Source organism: Hyperolius riggenbachi, chromosome 6 (genome assembly GCF_040937935.1).
Source record: "Hyperolius riggenbachi isolate aHypRig1 chromosome 6, aHypRig1.pri, whole genome shotgun sequence".
Lineage (NCBI taxonomy): Eukaryota > Metazoa > Chordata > Amphibia > Anura > Hyperoliidae > Hyperolius > Hyperolius riggenbachi.
In genome coordinates, this window is record NC_090651.1 from 124904696 (window position 1) to 124914339 (window position 9644).

The 9644-nt window shown below is 46.7% G+C and overlaps 1 long non-coding RNA gene across 2 annotated transcripts in view; it reads left to right on the top strand.

Moving 5' to 3' along the window:
- LOC137521078 (uncharacterized) overlaps nt 1–9261 on the top strand; it is a 28831-nt gene extending 19570 nt beyond the window's left edge. For both annotated transcript variants that reach the window (XR_011022014.1, XR_011022013.1), the window contains one exon: nt 9156–9261. This is a non-coding gene — a long non-coding RNA (uncharacterized lncRNA). The remainder of the gene's footprint in view (nt 1–9155) is intronic.
- The last annotated feature ends 383 nt before the right edge of the window (nt 9262–9644 follow it).

Below are 9644 nucleotides of genomic sequence, written 5' to 3' on the forward strand. Positions count from 1 at the left end.
AGCACCCGCATGAGCCTGTGTTCCCTGCACTACGCAGAGGGGGTCGCCGCAATCAGCCTGCCAGCTCAGATTTAAAAAAAAAAAAAAAAAAAAAGGTAAAACGTACAGTGCTTTGGTCTAGATAACAATCTAATCCTTATCGTAGGCATACTGTATGCCTATGTATGCATCATGTAATGTGTGAATGGTAGTGTAGGGCCAAATTAGGAGGTATATAAAAAAAAAATAAACATTTTGCTCTTTAACCGTTATGTTTACTACTCCTAAAAATGACTTTATTTCATTTTTACCTCAGGTTCACTTTATAAGCTTCAAAGATAAAACAGTTAGGATGTGTCAGTATTTTTTGTCAGAGTAATTAAAAAAACAAAAACAAAAAAAAGTCAGATTCTGATACCTTAAATTCACTCCATAATCCACAGTGATTTCTATATCAACCTTGTTGTCTGTACAGTTTTCTAAAACATGTGGGCTAATTCTATTAACACCTTGTGGGGTATTTCTTTAACCATGCTGTGCTAATAGACAAGCAGCTTTGGTGATAATCACTAAAGCACATGAAGGCCTCGATTCACTAACCGGCACTAAGCCGGTTAGGTGGCCTTAGCAGTTAGTGGGTGCAAACCACAGTGTTAGGTAGTTTGCCCACAGTACCACCCACATCGCGCGCAGTAATAGTGCACGGTGCAACGATAATGTCGCACACGCTGCCTTGTCAGTGCATCCGTTTTCGACACACTGGGTGCGAAGTTTACAAGGTAGCGGGTGCGACATTATCGTCGCACTGCGCACTATTACTGTCCCGCCGCACGCGATGTGGGTGGTCTTGTGCGCTATGTAGCTTTGAGGGACTATTAGTGCCCGGAAAGCTACTTATGGGGCACGAAATGGCTGTTCACTCCGGCGCTATCACTTAGCGCCGGTTAGTGAATTAAGCCCTAAGTGTCCAAATCACCAGAAATGCTCCCTTCATTTCAGGTACATTAGAAGACATAACATGAATGGTTTATGTGCAAATGACATGAATTGATGTAACCCCAGTAAGATTAACCATCAGCATAAAATGGATGTTACACAAATACATAACTAGCGGGCACGTCTTGCAGGGAACCTTAACATAGGGATATGGAAGTTTCCTTTTAAACAGTACCAGTTGTTTGTCAGTTCTGCTGATCTCTTTGGCTAGAGTAGTGGCTGAATTACACACCTGAAACAAGCATGCAGTTAATCCAGTCTGACTTCAGTCAGAGCACCTGATCTGCATGTTTGTTGAGGGGCTGTGACTAACTGTATTAGAGACACAGGATCAGCGGGAGAGTCAGGCAACTGGTATTATTTTAAAAGGAAAAATCCATATCCTTCTCAGTTTAGGTTCCCTTTAAGTCCGGATACAAAATGGCTACTACTGCTGTGAGTAGACAGCGGGTCCTTTTAAAATTACATTGCAATGAAATGAATTATGCTTGGTTAAAGGACTTACGAGCCCAAAACAGGAAAAAAATGTCTTTACCTGTATGAATTTGTAACGCACGGAGGACGCCATCCGCGCCCTCCGTGCAGCTCCGCCGGGTCCCCGCTGCTTTTGCTCCCCCCAGCCGGACCCCGACCCCACAGCCCGGGTCGGTCGCTCCTTCCTCCTCAAATATGGCCGCCGGAGGAGGCCGCGGCTGCGCAGTCCGCACCGATGCGAGTGCGGCTGCGCAGCTCTAGGGCCTCCCTCCCCGATCCACACGCGTGCGGATGGCGTCCTCCGTGCGTTACAAAGTCATACAGGTAAAGACATTTTTTTCCTGTTTTGGGCTCGTAAGTCCTTTAACCACTTCCCGACCGCCTAACGCACAGAGGCGGCCCGGGAAGTGAAGCCCTGAAGGACCGGCTCACCCACAGAGGCGGCGGTCCTTCTAAGGGCATGGGCGGAGCGATCGCGTCATCCGTGACGCGATCCTCCGCACGGGATCGTTACTCGGGCATTTTGTCTCCGCTCGCCGGCCACTTAGCAGAGCCGGCGAGCGGAGGAATCCGCATAATTGCCCAATCAGGGAGTATAAGGCACTTTGTTAGGTAAACAAAGTGCCTTATACGTGCTTCCTCCTCGCCTCGTGGTCTCATTGTTGCAGAGACCACTAGCGAGGAGGAAGCACATTGTAAGTAGCCAGCACACGTGTTTTTTTTTGCCCACAGAGTCCCTGATCTACCACCCCAGGCCTCATACCCCCCCTGATCACCCCAGCAGACCCCTGCCCAGCACCCTTGCACCCCTGCAAAACCCCCACCCCCCCACCTGCCACTAACTAGCGACGCTGCCCTTTAGTTTAGGTCCCTAACTGCCACCTAATCACCCCTGATCCCCCCCCCCCCTACCTTTAGATCACCCCCAGACCCCATCCCAGACTACCCCCCTGTATACTGTATACATCTGTATACAGCTACCTTATCCCCTGATCCCCCTCTGATCCCCCTCTGATCACCTGTCTATCACCTGTCCATCACCCCTTAGCACCCCCACCCATCAGAGCAGACCCTAACTGCCCCGCGGGGGTAACCGATCACCTGCCCAGGCCCTCGATTGCCCTCATACCCCCCTTCTGATTACATCCCCTGCTACATCTGTCCTCCCCAGCGATCACTAACTGATCTGCGATCAGTAACCCCCTGTGTCTGCCTCTCATCAGATCAGGACTCAGTCTGCCCCGTGCAGGCTCCTGATCAACCCCCCACCCCCTCAAATCGCCCTCAGACCCCCCCCCCCAATCACCGTCCAAGTGCATTGTATTTGACTGTGCTGCGCTTGTATTCGATTGTGCTGCGCTTGTATTCGATTGTGCTGTAATTGTATTTGATTGTCCCGTGATCGGCTTCGATTGCCCCGTGATTGTTTGATTGCCTGAGACCCCACCCTCCCCCCCACCACACCCAACCCCACCCTCCCCCCCCACCACCTTCCGAGTGCATCAGATTTGCTTGTGCTGTGATTGGAGTCGATTGTGCTGTAATTGTATTTGATTGTCCCGTGATCGGCTTCAATTGCCCCGTGATTGTTTGATTGCCTGAGACCCCACTTCCCACCACACCCAACCCCACCCTCCCCCCCACCACACCCAACCCCACCCTCCCCCCCCCCCCCCCACCACCACCTTCCGAGTGCATCAGATTTGCTTGTGCTGTGATTGGAGTCGATTGTGCTGTAATTGTATTTGATTGTCCCATGATCGACTTCGATTGCCCCGTGATTGTTTGATTGCCTGAGACCCCACTTCTCGCCACACCCAATCCCACCCTCCCCCCATCACCTTCCGAGTGCATCAGATTTGCTTGTGCTGCGCTTGTATTCGATTGTGCTGTAATTGTATTTGATTGTCCCGTGATCGGCTTCGATTGCCCCGTGATTGTTTGATTGCCTGAGACCCCACTTCCCACCACACCCAACCCCCCCCCCCCACCACCTTCCGAGTGCATCAGATTTGCTTGTGCTGTGATTGGAGTCGATTGTGCTGTAATTGTATTTGATTGTCCCGTGATCGACTTCGATTGCCCCGTGATTGTTTGATTGCCTGAGACCCCACTTCCCGCCACACCCAATCCCACCCTCCCCCCATCACCTTCCGAGTGCATCAGATTTGATTGTGCTGTGATTGGATTCGATTGTGCTGTAATTGTATTTGATTGTCCCGTGATTGTTTGATTGCCTCTGAGACCCCACTTCCCACCAACCCCAATACCTCTCAAATACTCCCTTTTTGCTAGGTAGGTGCTCTTTTTTTTCTGGGTAGTCTCGGAGGAAACCCCCATAAATTTAGTAATCCACAATGGCAAGAAGGGGGCTTTCCGATGACGAGGTATACAGGTACATGGACCAGTCGGATGAGTTCTTTTGGGAAGAATCATCCGTCGAATCTTCCGGGTCCGAATTTGAACCTGTAGAAAGCAGTGGTTCCTTGACCGAAAGTGATGACGAGGCTATGGTCCCGGCTAGAGCCAGGCGTACCAGACCCCAAGTCGTTAGACCGCAGGTGTCGCAGGATCCGCCTCAAGGGCAGCGGGGTGGTGCTAGCGCTGATGATAGTTTTCTTGGTGAGGCAGGCACCAGCAGCGCAGCATCTCCTGGACTTAGTGCCAGTGCTTCCGTAGACCCTGGCGAAGTGGTGAGCGTCAGCATGGAAGTTGAAACTGGTACGGTGGCAAGTGCAGTAGTACCCCCATCGCAGCCACCAATAAGAAGACGGGCCCGTAGTACCCATAGACTCCCAGAGGTGCTGGCACAACCAGATTGGCAATCCCCTGATTCCGCCGCACCCGTAGTGCCCCCTTTCACCGCCCAGTCTGGAGTCCAGGTGGCGACAGCTCATCTAGGAACGGCCCTAGACTTTTTGCAGCTGTTCATCACCCAGGTTCTCCTGGACTTAATTGTGGTTGAGACCAACCGTAAAGCCACACAATTCATCACCGAGCACCCGGAGAGCATGTATGCCCAGCCTTTCGGGTGGAAACCAGTCCAAGTTTCCGACATTAAAATCTTTTTGGCCCTTATCCTTCACTTGGGACTAATGAAACAGAATGTACTGCGGTCGTATTGGTCTACGAACCCAGTAAATCATGTTCCCTTGTACCCTGCTGCCATGTCCAGGACACGATTTGAGTCCATCCTGCGCTTCCTGCACTTCAACGACGACAAAACCTGTCATGAAAAGGGCCACCCTGCTTATGACCGGCTCCACAAAATTCGGCCCCTCATAGACCACCTGTCATCAACATTTGCAGATGCTTATATCCCTGAACAGAACATCTGCGTAGACGAGTCCCTCTTACGCTTTACCGGGCGCCTTGGCATCAAACAGTACATCCCAAGCAAGCGCGCCCGGTATGGGGTGAAACTGTATAAGCTCTGTGAAAGGGCCACAGGCTATACATGTCGTTTTAGGGTCTATGAGGGAAAAGACTCAAAATTGGAGCCGGTCGGATGCCCTGACTACCTGGGGAGCAGTGAAAAGGTTGTGTGGGACTTGGTGTCACCCTTGTTCCAGAAGGGGTACCATCTTTTTGTGGACAATTATTACACAAGTGTGGCCCTCTTTCAGCACTTAAAGTTAGAAGGAATCCGATGCTGTGGCACTGCGCGGCCTAGTCGCCAGGGCTTCCCCCAACGGCTCGTTACCACCAGACTTCAACGGGGGCAGAGGGCCGCCTTGCGTACTGAAGACCTGCTCGCGGTGAAATGGAGGGACAAGAGGGACGTTTACTTTCTGTCCACCATTCACACAGACCCGACAGTCCAAATTCAACGGGCAACTAAGGTCATTGAAAAGCCCCTTGTCGTCCACGAATATAATGTCAACATGGGAGGGGTGGACTTCAATGACCAGAGGTTAGCGCCCTATTTAATTTCCCGGAAAACAAGACGCTGGTATAAGAAAGTGTCTTTTTATCTGATTCAATTGGCAGTTTACAACAGCTTTGTTCTCTACAGTAAGGCTGGGAGAACTGGATCTTTCCTTCAATTTCAGGAACAGATCGTTCTGGACATCCTGTATCCAGGAGGTGCCAGGCCCCCCCCCCCAGATGCAACTAGCCGACTGCATGGAAGGCATTACGCCTATCAGCTTCCGTGTGCCCCAGGTCAACGCCACCGAAGAAAACGTTGCCGTGTCTGCAGCAGGGCTGGAACAAGGACTGACACCGTTTATTATTGTCCCCGCTGTCCTGACCAGCCTGGCCTATGTGTAGGGCCGTGTTTTGAGAGGTACCACGAGCAGGTACACTATTAGAACCTAGGGAACTCCAGACACAGGAGTAGGCACACACTCAGTGGTCTTTCGCACATTGTCGCAGGGAGAGGAGAGATAAGCTTGAAAACCAAACGGGTAAGCATAAAAGTGGCAAGAAGGATCGGTTTCCATGCTTGATATTGCTGATCTGTCCTGGGTTGGCGATATAAGACGGCATGTTTGAATTTCCCTTGAGTGTGGACACCCCCGGTTTATATGTGATTTGGGCCTATGATGATGCTTTAATGCCACACAGAGTCCTCTCTATTGGCAGGCATATTGCTGTATCCTACAGGCATAATGCTGTATACTAAAGTTCTGAGGCCCAGTCACATAAGTTGGTGGCTCACCCTGAGTGAAGGGTGGCACGGGGTGTCTCTCTCCTGAGGTTATCACTGCCATTGATGTGAAGGAAGATCTGCCATTGATGTGGAGCAAGGTATGTTTGCCGTTCATTTTTCCTTTCAGCCCAGAGTGCATTACCCGTATACCCAATATAAGGAGTATAGCAGAAACTCCTAATACTGGCCATACATGTAATGATTGCAGAGACCCTAAAATGCCAGGACAGACTTCACAAATGACCCCATTTTGGAAAGAGGACACCCTAAAGTATTATGTGAGGTGCACGGTGAGTTCATAAAAGATTTTAGTTTTTGTCACAAGTTAGCAGAATTTTTTTTTATTTTTTTTTCTAACAGTGTCATATTCCGTTTACTTGTGACAAAAAATAAGATTTTCAATGACCTCACCATTACCCTCATGGAATACCTTGTTGTGTATTCTTTCCAAAATGGGGTCATTTGTGGGGTTTGTTAACTGTCCTGGCAAGTGGGCGGGGTGCTAAATTGTGAGCACCCCTGTAAAGCCTAAAGGTACTCATTGGACTCTGGGCCCCTTAGCGCAGTTAGGGTGCAAAAAAGTGCCACACATGTGGTATCGCCGTACTCGGGAGAAGTAGTACAATGTGTTTTGGGGTGTATTTTTACACATACCCATGCTGGGTGGGAGAAATACCTCTGTAAATGACAATCTTTTGATTTTTTTACACACAATTGTCCATTTACAGAGGTATTTCTCCCACCCAGCATGGGTATGTGTAAAAATACACCCCAAAACACATTGTACTACTTCTCCCGAGTACGGCAATAGCACATGTGTGGCACTTTTTTGCACCCTAACTGCGCTAAAGGGCCCAATGAGTACCTTTAGGATTTCACAGGTCATTTTGCGGAATTTGATTTCCCGACTTTTACTCACGGTTTAGGGCCCCTAAAATGCCAGGGCAGTATAGGAACCCCACAAATGACCCCATTTTAGAAAGAAGACACCCCAAGGTATTCCGTTAGGAGTATGGTGAGTTCATAGAAGATTTTATTTTTTGTCACAAGTTAGTGGAAAATGACACTTTGTGAAAAAAACAATAAAAATCAATTTTCCGCTAACTTTTGACAAAAAAAAAAATCTTCTATGAACTCACCATACTCCTAACGGAATACCTTGGGGTGTCTTCTTTCTAAAATGGGGTCATTTGTGGGGTTCCTATACTGCCCTGGCATTTTAGGGGCCCTAAACCGTGAGGAGTAGTCTTGAAACGAAATTTCTCAAAATGACCTGTGAAATCCTAAAGGTACTCATTGGACTTTGGGCCCTTTAGCGCAGTTAGGGTGCAAAAAAGTGCCACACATGTGGTATCGCCGTACTCAGGAGAAGTAGTATAATGTGTTTTGTGGTGTATTTTTACACATACCCATGCTGAGTGGGAGAAATATCTCTGTAAATGGACAATTGTGTGTAAAAAAAATTAACAAATTGTCATTTACAGAGATATTTCTCCCACCCAGCATGGGTATGTGTAAAAATACACCCCAAAACACATTATACTACTTCTCCTGAGTACGGCAATACCACATGTGTGGCACTTTTTTTGCAGCCTAACTGCGCTAAGGGGTCCAAAGTCCAATGAGCACCTTTAGGCTTTACAGGGGTGCTTACAATTTAGCACCCCCCAAAATGTCAGGACAGTAAACACACCCCACAAATGACCCCATTTTGGAAAGTAGACCCTTCAAGATATTCAGAGAGGGGTATGGTGAGTCTGTGGCAGATTTCATTTTTTTTTTGGGTGCAAGTTAGAAGAAATGGAAACTTTTTTTTTTTTTTTCTCACAAAGTGTCATTTTCCGCTTACTTGTGACAAAAAATATCTTCTATGAACTCACTATGCCTCTCAGTGAATACTTTGGGATGTCTTCTTTCCAAAATGGGGTCATTTGGGGGGTATTTATACTATCCTGGAATTCTAGCCCCTCATGAAACATGACAGGGGGTCAGAAAAGTCATAGATGCTTGAAAATGGGAAAATTCACTTTTTGCACCATAGTTTGTAAACGCCATAACTTTTACCCAAACCAATAAATATACGCTGAATGGGTTTTTTTTATCAAAAACATGTTTGTCCACATTTTTCGCGCTGCATGTATACAGAAATTTTACTTTATTTGAAAACTGTCAGCACAGAAAGTTAAAAAAATCATTTTTTGCCAAAATTCATGTCTTTTTTGCTGAATATAATAAAAAGTAAAAATCGCAGGAACAATTAAATAGCACCAAAAGAAAGCTTTATTAGTGACAAGAAAAGGAGCCAAAATTCATTTAGGTGGTAGGTTGTATGAGCGAACAATAAACCGTGAAAGCTGCAGTGGTCTGAATGGAAAAAAAGTGGCCGGTCCTTAAGGGGTAGAAAGCCCTAGGTCCTCAAGTGGTTAAGGTGGTTGTTAATAGATGGAACTTTTGTAATAATATAAATAAATGTTCCTCTATGCACTAAATATCTTCTTTATTTTAATTTTATTTTGGTAAACCCAATCATATTTTTCCATTTTGATAGTTATTGTAAACGTAACAGTGTGCTGATGGCATGCAGTATTTAAGACTTCCCGCAAACTTGTAGTGAAAATGGCACAATAAATACAATTCCTCATTTTTTATAATATTCATTTAGACCGTGTTTGCCCACTTAGAATGTAAATCGGGGTGAGGAAAGATTTTATGACATTTATCAAAGGGGGCTACTGTTTAGGGCTGAAACCCACTAGCAGCCTTTTCTAAGTGCTAGTGGTTTAAAAACCTCTTAGCTAATACAATGCTATGGGGGATTTAAAAAAAAAATCATATTGCTCAAGTGGGATCACACCCATAGCATTACATTAGCGTGAGCTTTTCAAATCATAAGCTCTTAGAAATTGCTTAGTAACGTACTGCTAGTAGGTTCCAGGCCTTAGTCCTGCCAGCTGATCTCTGCAGAATGTTTGTTTACTGAGAGGTCTATGCACAGAGGGAGATACTGCTTGCCTTACAGTTGAAAAAAAATATGTTCTTTCTCTTAACGCAGCGAGGATCACAGACAGCAAATTATCAGGACCATGGTCATGACATCACATTGTGGGAGTGGTTTCACTGCAATATCAGTCATACAGACCCCCTTGGTGATCTATTTGAAAAAGGTAAAGATTTCTCATGATAAATGGGTTATTGCCTACTGATTGGGATGAAGTTCAATCCTTGGTTAAAGTTCCTCTTTAAAAAAAACTGTAATGACATACCATGGGTAGGGAACCTATGGCTCGGGAGCCAGATGTGGCTCTTTTCAGGGCTACATCTGGCTCACAGTTAGGGGTTGATTTACTAAGCTACACTGCTCAAGCAGCGGTTTGCTATTCCCAATGTGACTCTGGCCTAAACGATCTTTTGAAGAAAAAATAAAATAGTACAGTTTAAGACCCTGCCTTATTTTCAAGGAACACGTGTCAGAAGCATTTCTGATGTGGAAACCAGGATAAATAATGGTTATACTGCATAATTTATTACATTCTGCTACTGT